At 44.4% G+C, this 12,663-nt stretch overlaps 1 pseudogene; it reads right to left on the reverse strand.

Moving 5' to 3' along the window:
* Window positions 1-877: 877 nt before the first annotated feature.
* On the reverse strand, window positions 878-2,295 carry LOC142500966 (eukaryotic translation initiation factor 2 subunit 3 pseudogene; annotated as a pseudogene).
* Window positions 2,296-12,663: the final 10,368 nt, after the last annotated feature.

Consider the following 12,663-nt stretch of genomic DNA (forward strand, 5'->3'; position numbering starts at 1 on the left):
AATAAAGTTGCCTCTAGTGGTCTGAAAAATCTAGCAGAGAGATTGTTAATTGCAGTTAGTTAATTAACCAGCTCCGTCTGGGTAATCAGAGGAGGGTAAAAAAAACAGACCCAGAGACGCCTTAGCACAGTCACAACTGTGTAGTGACAGAGGAGATAATGTATTGAGCACAAAGGCTGTGCTGATATCAAGACACCTGGAGATCAGACCTAGATTCCTGGACACAGAGGACCCAGGAACCTGCCATAGGCTGGGCCCTCAAGGGAGCAGCAGGACTGCAACGCCTACATCTGAATTTTGACTGGAGAACCCGGAGATGCCGGACCAGCACACTAAGATAAGACTTTTATATACATTATGCCTGGACAGTATATTATGTGTTTTGGACTGGGAACTGGCCTATCGAAACGGTCAGATAGCTAGGGCCTGTACTGTTTATTTAGTCTCCAAAGTGGAGTAGACTTTCTTTTGTATGCTTTGCCTTGTTTTAAGGGACAGTCTTAATAAAGCCATATTTTTTTTTCTGGTCTTTCAAAGTTTATTTTGTTGACTTTCATTCACTGGTGGAACAGGTCCTGACCCTCGTGGCTATATCAGGAAGAATGAATAAAACTGAGTATTTTATTTTGTAACAAATTTGCATTGATGTATTACACACCCCAAAGCCTTTGTAGACAGCGTTAAGCAAACCTCTCACGTCGAGAGAAGTTCCTCATCTATAAATTAGAAAATGGGACCATAAATGTAAACCTTCTGGTACATGGTAAGTTATTGAATCCATGTAGGTAGCAATTCCTTGATGGGTTTATGGCAGGTGTTTTCTGGTAGGTATTTCTAGAAACATCTATAGCAGCCTGCGTGTTTTCCTTTCTGCTGTCTAGTCATCATCCATAATGGGCTTGATTGTCACTCTACGTTTTATCTGACCCCAGCCAATCAAACGCCAATGTTTTTCAACTCTTCGGCTAACAGCGATTTTCTCCCTCAACTTCTGTGCACACAGGTTTGTGAGCACAATTTTCCCTAAATCAGTTTTCACTGCACTAAACAACCTCCGGTGGACAAGGAGCCAATGCTGACCATCAGCACCTCATTCTTGGACAGCTTTTGCATCTTTGCAGCCTTTTTGTCCCCTTCAGTGCGCACTCCAAGCAGTCGTCGCAGAAGGAAGTATGAGATTTCCAGCTCTGTGAAGATCTCTGGCAGAGCTCCGCATGCCCCCAGAACCTGTCCCACCATACTATCAGCACGACACATAGTTGGGTCAATTTTGGTACCAACACCAATAAGGCCTCCCGGAGCAGCATATTGTAGTTGTCATTGTGTTCACAAAGAAAGACACAATTTTGGAAAAAATTGGCTTGCACATGAGCTTCCCTTCACTGTCCTTGGAGACAATACCAGGCTGGACTTAAATTTCTTGGCCCAACTTTAATACACCTTTAAGAATACTGCCTCCAGCAACATCACCTTTGAGGTCATCAAATTCACATTCTGATTTATTGATACCAAAAGATTTGATAACAATGAATCTTGGCTCAGAAGTGAAGTCTCTTAGAGGCACAGGGATTTTCTTTACAATGTATTCACAAACAACTTCAATGTTGTACTTGAGCTGGGCTGAGATCGGAATGATGGGAGCTCCGTCTGCAACTGTACCTTGCACACATGCCAGGATTTTTTCATACTACTCCTTTGTTTGACTTTCTTTGACCAAATCAATCTTGTTTTGTAAAATGAGGTTGTGTTTTAGTTTCATGATTTCGATGGCAGCAGATGTTCAGAGGGTCTGGGGCTGCGGGCAGGATTAATTGCCGGCTATTAACAATAAGCGGTGTCCATTACAGCGGAACCGTTCAACATGGTAGCCATCAAGATGTCGTGGCCTGGGCAATCCCCAAAGGACACTTGTCTGATCAGCTTAAAGTTGCCCTTAGTGCTGGGTATGTCTGTTGGGAACTTGTCTGGGGTACTGCTTCCACAGGACCAGTAGCATTCAGGCCGGGAACAACTAGGGTCATCAAGTTTGTAGATCTTAGCGTTGGCATATCCCAGCTTGATGGTAATATTCCTGTCCAGTTTATTCTTAAACCGAACAGTATGGACACCAGAAATGGCTCTTACTACAGTTGATTTACCATGAACTACGTGACCAATGGTGCCTATATTAATTGTGGCTGGTCTGCTGATGATTTCTTGCGAAAGGGGCATCAGTTTGGTAACATTCAGGATTAACAGATCTTGCCTCGATAAATGAGGCTGGCCCAGAGTTACTCCCGGCTTGTCGCCCGCCATCTTGGTGAAGAGGAAGTTAGGCGTCCAACCATAAAGCCATATTTTAATTTCCCCAAAACTGTCTCACTGTGTGTACGTCTGCACCTGCCTCTTACAGCCATAGTAATCACAAAAGGGTTACATACGTTATCACTGGTTACCTGAGGCTGTGTTATGAATATCATAATATCTCCTGTGTTACTAGCTCTGACAACTCCCCACTCATGTGAATCACCTTTGAAAGTATTTAACCTCAAATATAATGCAATATTTTATATATATATACTTTAATATAACAAAACCAAGTGTAATGAAAAAAGCTTAAACCTGTGACTATCAACATGTATTTAAAGATGGTGTAAAAGACAGCAACCTTGTAGTACAGTGAATTAAGGTAGCTACAGTTTTTCACATATGAATTCAATCTAACCTCTGTAAAGCTGCACATATTATTAATGGCATAGAATAAAATGTACAGGTATTGCCTACAGTTTCATTAAAGATTCCATTGCCTTGCAGCCTTTTGCTTTTCAAGATCAGCTATGTTTACATTTTGTGAGTGACTTCATTTAAGTTATTTCAAGTTATTTATTAAATTAACTTCTTTAACCCAGGCTGTGCTGAAACACTGTGTAATGCGGCAGGCATAAATAAGCTTGTAGGGGTCCCATGTTAAAATGGATAAAAAGTAAAGAGTGACTCACTGTGAGTGCTCATTACCCAGAATCCCTGGCTGCAGTGGAAGCACTGTATGCTAAGAGATAATGGGGAAAGGCCGGTTGTAGACCTGTATGAGACATGTGAATGTGCTCACAAGTTGTATTTGTATTTATTAAATGAACAGAAGTGTAGCTGGTATAGGAAATTTGTACCAGATTTAAGGATGCAGAGACTGTGGTCCAGATGGTCAGGACTTTGTTATTGACTTAACAATGCATTGACTGGGGTTAACATATTGTTAAGAGATAACAGTTTTGATTGACAGGGCATTACGTTAGCTATAACGGACATTACTGATAATCACATGCACAAGAGGCGTTCCCCTTAACATTGCATATCCATAGACGTCGGTCACAGTTACCGCGGCTTTTTAAAAAACATTTTTACACACTTCATTTCTTTTCATAAGTTTAAAGGGGGTACAGAAAAAAGATTTAGGGAAGGGCAATCGAGTACAATAAAGTCATGCTAAGCTTAGATGGGGATGCCACAGGGCAGCTCACCGCGGGACCCTTAACCGCGAAGTCCACTCCTGCCCCCGACTGCCCATTGTTCTCTGCACACCCGACCCAACAAGCCAGGCCTGCCGCTCTGACAACTGCATGTTTTAATGTCCCACGCGGGGTCGCTACACTGCCTTGATAGGCCGCTCAGAGCGGCAGCATACCGGTCCCACGCGGGACATTTAAACATCCAGTTGTCGGAGCGGGCGGTCGGGCGTGGCAGACCTGGCTTGTCGGGTTAGTAGTGCGACGGATGGCGGTCGAGCGCAGGAGCAGACACCGCGGCGGTGTCCCATGGTGAAATGTCCCCGCGGTGAAGTAACCGCCAGCAGCCTTTTGTCCTAGACTTCTGTAGTCCGTGAGGTGCAGTTCAGCTGGTGAACCTCTTCCGGTCATCCTGGCTGACCTGGCAGGGTGCAACAGCTTCTTACATTTTCTCTTGCTGTCTGTCCAATGCTTCCTCAGCATGTCAATGCTCCTAACAACATGCCCCAGAGCATTGATTGAGGTCAGGATTCTTCCAAATTCGTTGCTTTTCAGCACTGCTTGTTTTATAACAAAGCTCACCGAAAAGCTTGGGATAGTGATCCACGATACCATTAATAAGAAGCTCTAGGTCCTCTTCAGTGAAGCGCTGCATCTTCAGCCTCCCTGCCTGTACAGAGGGAGGACCAGGGTCGCATCCTGAGCCCCAGACATGCTTCTCTCTAAGTGCCGGTGTGTGCTCTGAGTAACGGGCGATAATTACCATGTAGTTATAATTTCCAAACTTCTCAATTGTTTCTGACATGATACACATGCGCGTTAGACATGCTAATGCACTTTGGAGATATTAGATGTTAATGTCTTTGTTCTCTAACGGACATGCGCAGTATACTTTCCATTGCACGTGTACCAGTATTGTTTAATGCGTACAGTATATATGTTAATTAAGTAATAATCCCCGAAGAACAGGGTAGAAGAACCCCCGAAGAATAATCCCCGAAGAACAGGTAGAGCCTTTAACCCAGCCAGGGCATTATTGGCCAGTAATGCCCTGTTCTGAGGGGATTATTACTATTATAGGCTAAATGTAGACTTTTTTCATAAATAATAGACACTTTTGTATAGTTATATAGATTTTTTAAATTAAAATAAAATGGTAAATACATGAAACCTCACTATATACGCTTACACTGCAGATATCTATATCCACACACTGCCGCCCCCTCTGTGTACACACACACACACACACACACACACACACACACACACACGAAACGCCAGGACCCAATAAAGTATGAGAGGGTCTTGTTGGGTATAGTCTCTTCTCTTTCCTCTCCAAAAGCACTGCCCACACGTATAATGCTGCCTATATCTCTATCCTGGAATAACTCCCTTATCCCCGCTTCTGCATTCATAGATTCTGGGTCTCAGGGAAACTTCATTGACCAGAGTTTTGCCTATAGGAATGGGATTCCCTTCCAATCTAAGGCTGTTCCCGTTGGTCTGGAGGCCATAGACGGGCGTCCACTCCAACCAGCTTTTATTTCCCTGGAGACTTGTTCTCTATCCCTCTCCACGGAGGACGGTCACCAAGAGAAGATTATCTTAGACGTGATCCACACTCCATCGGTGGATGTGATTATGGGACTTCCCTGGTTGCAACTACACAACCCACAACTGGATTGGGCTAATAAAGAACCCATACGATGGAGCCCCCAGTGTCTCAAGACATGTCTTCCTCCCAAACAGATGTTAGCTGGAGTGGATTTATCCGCAGAGTACAAAACTTCTCTCCCAACGGTCTACTGGGACCAGGCGGACGTCTTCGATAAGGTACGTTCTGAGGTGTTACCTCCCCATAGAGACTTTGATTGCCCTATTGACCTTCTTCCCGGTGCTACCTTACCCAAGAGTCGTTCTTACCCCCTATCCATACCCGAGTCCAAGGCCATGACCGAGTATATTCAGGATAATTTAAGGAAGGTTTTTATCCGCAATTCTTCATCTCCAGCTGGTGCTGGATTTGTTTTTGTTAAGAAAAAGGATGGTTCCTTGCGCCCCTGTATTGACTACAGAGGTCTTAACAAAATTCTGATCAAGAATCGTTACCCCATACCACTCATCTCCGATCTCTTCGATCGTTTACAGGGGTAACGATTTTTTCCAAACTTGATCTCCGCGGAGCCTATAACCTTGTCCGCATCCATCAGGGGGCCGAGTGGAAGACCGCCTTTAACACCGGGGATGGGCATTATGAATACCTAGTCATGCCTTTCGGCCTGTGTAATGCCCCGGCAGTCTTCCAGGTGTTTGTCAACGAGATCTTCCGTGATCTCCTCGACAGCTTCGTCACCGTATACCTTGACGATATCCTTATTTTTTCCAAATCCCTCTCTGACCACATTCAGCACACCAAATTAGTCCTGTCTCGCCTTCGGCTCTACGGCAAGGTGGCCACCTTGGGCCCCGTGCCTACAGGGCTTGCGCCCCCTCCTGTTAGCGCAAGAATCCAACTTTCATCCGACCAGAGGGGGAAGCTGAAGGAGGGGGTGTGGGGCCCACCCTCCTCTAGATCCCCCCTTCCTCCAGCTCCCCCCTCCTCCAGCTCTCCGCTCCGCTCGGAAGGATGCCGGCACCGACACGAGGAGGGAGCATGGGGCTGGACTAGCAGGGAGAGCCTTGTGTTTTCTCTTCACCTTTTCCGGAGTGGGCCGTCTCCTGTAGCATCGCGTTGCCATGCACATGATGCCGCGATGCTGCCGGAGGAGGGTTGCTGGTCAAGGTAAGTACCCCCTTTTTTTTTTTACAGGGGGGCCCCGTTGCCAGCGTGTTGCCTTGGGCCCCGCAAAGCCAAAGGCCGCCCCTTAAAAATAAATTAAGGGCTTATCTAGCATTAAGTTAAAAATAGATTTTCAGAGGTTTACAAATTCAAATACACAGGTCCTTCCTGATGCGATGTGTTTACCCTGAAAGGAGTCAGTCAGTTTAGATCAATAAGTACACAACCAATGAAAAGGCTAAAAGTCTTTGGGGCCAATTCTAGCAGCTGTGGTACTGCACAGAAAACAATGTGTGGTGGCGCCGTATTCTATAAGCGTTCCCGCTTGTAAAATATCGTGCCTATTGAAATCAAATAAACATACTGCACAAATCGCCCAATCTTATTTATCTACTTTTCACAGAACTAGCGTAGCATACACGGGGAGATCACTCAGCACAGCCCCATTATATAAACTCTGCATTTTACAATTACTGAAAAGGGTAATGCGTCTTTTATAAAATGTCGAAATGTTTATTTCTTATGTTACACATAAGTAAAAAAAAACATTAAAAAAAAAACCAAAGAAGCGCTTACTCCGTGTGTATATATACATGTATATTCAATTGATAATCTCCTGAAAGATCTGCCACAAGCAGCCCTGGACAGGACACACATATGTGTTAGATAACCGACGTTTCGCCCCCCCCCCCCCCCCCCCCGAGGGACCTTCTTCAGGGGCCAAACTTATTGGATAGGTGACCAATAAATAGGCACTTTTTCCACATATATGTGTCCAGTGTTGGTTAAGGTGGATCTTATGGGAGATTGCCATTTTTTCAATTGCTATTGGCCGTGCACGCACTGTCCCTAGGACATTAATATTATATATACTATAGATGTGGCTCTGTCAGTAAACGAGTCTGAAACCAATGACATTGGAATTTTAACCAGTCTACCCTGCATCATACTGCACCGACACACTTTATTCGAGCAAATACCCAGTATGTACCTGGCAGATACCTGGAATGCGCCGCTCCCCACCTCTGACAAGCCCCGTTGCGTTTGCCTTCCCAGCCTGGGTTCATGCCTGGCTGACGGGCGGCTGATCTGTTAAATGATAATGATTAGGATTTAATAGGCTGCAATGCTTCGCGTGTCTACCAGATGGCATAAATTCATGAATTGTAATGCAGTATATATATATATACTGTGCAGTATTGCAGCCAGCGGGAATAAAATGCTTCAATCCCTGCATGGAAAATACCTCAATGCACTCGGGCAGAAAACAGTCACAAACCTCAATACACCCGGGTATACCCGAATTCGTGGGACTAGCCGAGCTCGAATAAAGTGTGTCGCCAGTGTAGGGCAATTCATTCTACCTCTTCTTGTCTCCTGGTGCCACCAAAATTAGAATGGAAATGCTACAGAGCAGAGAATAAAAAATATAATAATGTTATAGAAATTGCATACAGTAAAAACTCATACATTTAAACTATTATATTAATAATCCCCTTAAAATGGCATCACTGACCACTAATGCCCAGGCTGGGTTAGAGACTGTAACAGGGGAGTAATCCCTGTTCAAGTAATGTGCCTTTAATCTAGCAGTGTGGTGGTTAACTGCTGGTAGTCAATTAATAAACACCACCTGCCTGATTTAGATTGCTTACAAAAGCCTGTCTTTTGAGACAGGAAGTGACTCCTTAGCTCTGACTGAGAGCTGAACTTTGGAGACAGAGCAGTGTTCTTGAGTCTCCCAGGAGAGACTAACCAAGAGAACACAGATCTCTGGAGCTGACCGGTCTTGAGCTCTGCACAGCAGAGCTGATTTCAAGACACAGGGAAAACTACTACACCTGAAGCTGAACCAGGAAGTGAGAAGATTTTCCCTCCAAGAAACAGATAAGACTTTTATTCTTAAGAGACTGCTTATATCTGCTTATTTCATGCTATATGTTTTGGGGCTGCGAGACATGCTTGACTTAGGGAGTTGTGAATTAATTGCATGGTATTTTCACTAGAGATACTCCCAAGTGAATAGAAGCTTTGTTCCCCCCCGTGTTTGGATGATTTCCTGATGAAAAGGAAAAGGCACAATAAAGCCTATTATAATTTCACCTTATAAAGTCTCCAATTGTGTACCTCTGTGAACGTCCGTCTACATATGGTGTCCGAAGTGAGATGAGAGGTGTCTTTGTAGTTAAAAAGGACCGGAGATTTTTATGTGAAATTTTTTTTATGCTTTTTGCCTAAAAACAAGTCTGAGCAACTTAGAAAAAAAACAAAAAAAACCTCATGCAGCAGAGATCAGAGTTAAAGGGATACACACCACTGAAAACTTACAAAACCACAGATGGACTCTTTGCCACAATCCCAAGAGGAGAGAGACTGCTGAAACAGCTAAAACTTTATTTGCCTATCACAAAGTGTAATATGGTCATTGAAATAGGGGTTTTGCCTTCCAGCCATAGTCAGGGTTCAAGAAGTGAGTCAGCCCTTAAAAAGGGCTAGGTGTTTGTTGTTTTCAAAAGTTTCGCTGAAGCAGTGAATACAGATGGTGACCCACGAGTGGTACTGATTTTGCAAATAAAGGTTGCCACACCGCATAGGGCTACCAACTGTGAATGGAGTATATGCAGAAAAGTGTGAAAATTGATACAAGACTGTGCTGAAGCAGGGGAATTTTTAGCAAACAAATGCTGAGTGTAAAATTCTCCTATAGGGGAAAAGGGGATTTCTGAACTGTGTAAAAGGTTTTTCAAAGCCAATTGCTGAGTGTTGAGTCACCCTGCCGGGAATGAAAGAAATAGTCCACTGCAAAGAATGTTTTTTTTTCTGCAAGTAAAAAAAAGTCTGCCTATATATATCTTGGGAGCAAAAAGACACCCAAAGTGTGAAGTGTGAATGCCATAATACCCAAAGATGAGACTGAAAATTACCAAATTCTGTTGCTGAAGCGGAGGCATTGCACCTAGCAAGTAAATGGTGTAAAGCAAACAGAAGTTTTTACCTAGCAACCACACATTCAGCATACCTAATGAGAGATTAAACCTAGCAAGTAAATGGTGTAAAGCAAATCGACTTTTTTTTACCTAGCAACTGCACATCTTGTATACCTGATAAGAGAAAATGCATGCACAGTACTGCTGATATTGTAAAACTTATCCAAGAAAGAAAAATTCTACAGAGATGCCTGTGAGAGCTACGACCTCTACACGCAAAATATGCCCACCTGTAGGACTACCACAATTGGGGGTTCTAGAAAATACAGTGGCAACAGCTGCAATAGCGCCTCCTGAGGTCAGGAAGAAAATGACACCTGATAGCCTAAAAATGGAGGACAAGATGCAGCGTTCCTGTAATGAACCCTACCCCACGGAAGAGTGGCCCTTCCAGTCCAATAAAGAGGAAAACATCTCTTACGGGGAACCCGAACCTAGTCACATCCACAAAACACCCCAAGAATGGTGGGGGTGCCTAAACTCGGCACAAACAGAAAAGACCGCCCTCTATGATGACGAATATGGTCGACAAGAGAAAGAGCGGGAGCAGCAGATCACCCAATATTTATGTCAGCTAAAGCAACTGCAAGAAAAGCCTGGCGTATATAATGAAGCTGCTAAAGTATCAAATAAAGAAGGAGACCCCAGTATTCCTGATGGGACGGAGTCATCCAAAACAAAAAAGCGGAAAAAGAAAAAGAAAAGCGGTTCTTCACTTACCGTGGAAGGAACAGACACGTCCGCAGATCCTGTGAAGGAAAAGGGGGACCGAGTTGCCCTGCAGCCTAGAGAAAATGGAGAATTCGTCCCGCGGTTAACCGAATATCCTGAGGGCCCAAGGCAGGAGTCGTGTACCCCAAAGAAGTTTCTGTCCGGTGCCAACAGTGAGGAACCCTCAACCAACCACCCCAGGGAAGTGGAGCCAGAACCAGTGAGTGACGATCCCTTGACCAACCCTGAAGATGCCCTGAAAAATGCCAGGCATGACTGTGATATGCTCCGTGAACAATTGAAACAAAAGGAAGATGGTTACACAGAGCTACAGAAAAATAATGTGAGGCTACAAAAAGATGTGCTCACAATTTACTTTTTAGCCAGGACAGAATTGGACGATCTCAAGACTGAGCTAGATACTGCAAATGCTACTATTTCCGCCATGGATGGAAAGCAGAGTCAATCTGATAAAATGGTGGCTACGCTAAAGCGGAAGTATGAGGAGGCACTGAAGCAGATGACAGTCTTCCAGCAAGAGGTTCACACTCTTCACATAGAGCTGAATGCCTCACAACAGGAGGTCAACAGTGTTCGGATAGAGGTGGACATATCTCAGAAAGAGGTTCAGACACTCCGCAGAGCACTGGATGCCTCACATCCAGTGCGACCAACAGCTGCCGCACAGACTTGGAAGTTTCCAGAAAGGAACTACACAGTCTCACTGAGGAGCTGGACATTGCTAAAGAAACTATTGCCAATCTTAATACAAATCTCCAAGTCTCCCAGAAGGAGCTTCAGACCCTCAACCTAGAGAAGGATGTCTCACGCCAGGAGACTGTCAGTCTCAAAGCAGATGTGCGTAAATGGAAGGAGGACTGCAAAGAAGCCCTGAATAGTACAGAGACTGAAAAAGGAGAACATTTAAGATTACAAAGATAAAACGTAAAACTCAAAGAAGAAAATTTTAATTTGACAAACGACGTCAAGGAAAAAAATGAAAAGCTGCACGAGCTTAAAGAAATAAATAGACTTTTGGAAGGTGAGAAGTTTGAAGCAGAGCACCGACTGCAGAACCAACTGCAAGGTCTGCGTACGCACCTCGAGAAGGCAGAGGAGAAGCAGCGAACTCTGCAGGATGACAATCTGCAGGCTGTTAAAAAAATTCAAGTGCTGCAGGAACGTCTGATGACCCAGTATGTCCCCGCAAAGCAGCATGAGAAACTGAAGGCTACCCTGAGCATCACCAAAGCAACGCTAAAAGCCAAGCTTAGAACCCAGGTGACGCGGCACAAAAGGGAGCACAAGAAGGTCCAGAAACTGAAACAAGTAACTGTGGCCCAAGCAAAGAAGTTCATAGTGCTTCACAATGCAATAAAAATGTGGAAGCAAGCTCAGAGAAAGCAAAGCATGCAGATAAATTCCCTGAGAAGAGACTTGCAAGACGCACTCAAAAAACAGGGATCTCTCGCGGATGAGATTACAGTGCTACAAGGACAAGTATTTACCCTGACTAAGCATCAGTATCCCACAGCCTCAAAAACCCATGAAGACAAGGGTACAGTGAGAGCTGGGAATACCGCTCATCTGAAAGACAAGGTTGCAAAATTTGAACCACCTAAACAAGCACTAGCAAAACCTTCAGCCACCCAGCAGGCAACAAAAGAAGGTACACGTGCTGAATTAAAACCAGAAGAATCCTTAGCTGATGAAGCTGAAAAGATGTGACATTTTCTGGAAGTGGGTGTGAAATTGCAACTTAATCTCAAAGAGGCTGAACTTGCAACCCCATTGAGTGGGAAAAGGGCAGAGAGACAGCTTCAAGAGTGGAAAACTCAAAGGCTGTTCTTAAATGCTCTGCAACTGCTGTCATACAGTATGCCTACAATAAGATGAGCACCCAACGCGAGGGAAATCTCATGACCGCGCACGTAGAAAAAAAGAATATACTTGGAAAAAGTCCTCGAGCGACTGAGGGGTGCTGATCTCAAGCACCTTCAGGAGGAGACACGAATAAACTGGAGAAAGGGCTCCAATCCCAGCAGGACTGAGGGTTCTCTTCCTCCATCCACTCTCATTCAAGTCACAGAGATATCTAGAATGAGAGTGGAAGGATGGGCTTTGGCCGTGGCAAGCCCGAGCTTCCCACAAACAGGGAAGGTATGTAACAGGGGAGTAATCCCTGTTCAAGTAATGTGCCTTTAATCTAGCAGTGTGGTGGTTAACTGCTGGTAGTCAATTAATAAACACCACCTGCCTGATTTAGATTGCTTACAAAAGCCTGTCTGTTGAGACAGGAAGTGACTCCTTAGCTCTGACTGAGAGCTGAACTTTGGAGACAGAGCAGTGTTCTTGAGTCTCCCAGGAGAGACTGACCAAGAGAACACAGATCTCTGGAGCTGACCGGTCTTGAGCTCTGCACAGCAGAGCTGATTTCAAGACACAGGGAAAACTACTACACCTGAAGCTGAACCAGGAAGTGAGAAGATTTTCCCTCCGAGAAACAGATAAGACTTTTATTCTTAAGAGACTGCTTATATCTGCTTATTTCATGCTATATGTTTTGGGGCTGCAAGACATGCTTGACTTAGGGAGTTGTGAATTAATTGCATGGTATTTTCACTAGAGATACTCCCAAGTGAATAGAAGCTTTGTTCCCCCCCTGTGTTTGGATGATTTCCTGATGAAAAGGAAAAGGCACAAT

The sequence above is a fragment of the Ascaphus truei genome, chromosome 8, assembly GCF_040206685.1.
Source record: "Ascaphus truei isolate aAscTru1 chromosome 8, aAscTru1.hap1, whole genome shotgun sequence".
Taxonomy (NCBI): domain Eukaryota; kingdom Metazoa; phylum Chordata; class Amphibia; order Anura; family Ascaphidae; genus Ascaphus; species Ascaphus truei.